Below are 971 nucleotides of genomic sequence, written 5' to 3'. Positions count from 1 at the left end.
ATTGACCTTTTTCTTTCCTTTGAAAATCGGCACGAACTTTCCGGACAACCTAATATATATATCAATCTATGTTAAGAGCCCCACCTCCGATAGGAATAAGTTCAATAACCCATTGTTTCCAATTTATTTAACGTAGAGTTTAAATTTTACAAGAAAATATCTGTTTTACATTTTGGTGGTTTATGAATACATCTTATAACGATATCTAAGTGATGTATTTTTTATTTTGCATGGGTTGGATTCCAAACAAAAGAGCTAATTTATAGAACTGAAGTTATTTCCGAATGTATTAAATTACATTGAGGACACTTAACCATTGTCACCGGCATCATTAAGTCGACAATAAGTCCATCTTGGTGGTTTAATAATCATTTAATTATGTCGTGTCGGAATTATCTTTTGTTAAGGTAGATATTAATGTCTGTGGATAAGAGAAGGCGACTTACATATTCCAGGTTCGATGTTCCGTCGTCTTCATGTTTACACATTTCATTTCGTTACATCGTTAATTTATACAAAAGAAGGGAAATAAGTTTTAACCACCAACTCATCAACTAATGAGGTATCAATTTTCCTAGCATTTATCTTTTATTTGTTTCAGTCATTAGGCTCCGGCCATGCTGGGGCAACGCCTTAAATGAATCGACCCCAGTACATTATTTTGGTATTATTTGATCCTTTCACCCGCACGATTTTCACTAAGAAAAAAAAAAAAAAACTCGGATGTTTTGCGTGGAATCAAGTACCCTGGTCTGCTTAATAATTTTGTTCCCCCCACCTTTTCCGAACAAAAATAAGGGGTTTACAGCATATTAGGAGGTCAGGGTACTTGATTCCATGCAAAAGATCCGAGTTTTTTTGTTGTTTTTTTTCCTTAGGCCTAGGAGTGGCTGTGTGGTAAGTAGCTTGCTGATTTGGCAGAGTTTCTACAACTGGATGCCCTTCCTAACGCCAACCACTCCGAGAGTGTA

The 971-nt window shown here is 35.9% G+C and overlaps 2 protein-coding genes across 2 annotated transcripts in view; both read left to right on the top strand.

The window, feature by feature from the left end:
• LOC106880754 (peptidoglycan-recognition protein 2) overlaps nucleotides 1-971 on the top strand; it is a 47,788-nt gene that overhangs the window by 6,332 nt on the left and 40,485 nt on the right. The gene's annotated exons all lie outside the window — the stretch shown is intronic.
• The window catches only part of LOC106880349 (gastrula zinc finger protein XlCGF71.1), a 4,185-nt gene continuing 3,285 nt past the window's right edge, over nucleotides 72-971 (top strand). The window contains exon 1 of the mRNA XM_014930235.2: nucleotides 72-562. The gene's annotated coding sequence lies outside the window, so the exon portion shown is untranslated. The remainder of the gene's footprint in view (nucleotides 563-971) is intronic.

Source organism: Octopus bimaculoides, chromosome 27 (assembly GCF_001194135.2).
Source record: "Octopus bimaculoides isolate UCB-OBI-ISO-001 chromosome 27, ASM119413v2, whole genome shotgun sequence".
NCBI lineage: Eukaryota > Metazoa > Mollusca > Cephalopoda > Octopoda > Octopodidae > Octopus > Octopus bimaculoides.
This window is presented reverse-complemented; position numbering and strand designations above follow the sequence as displayed.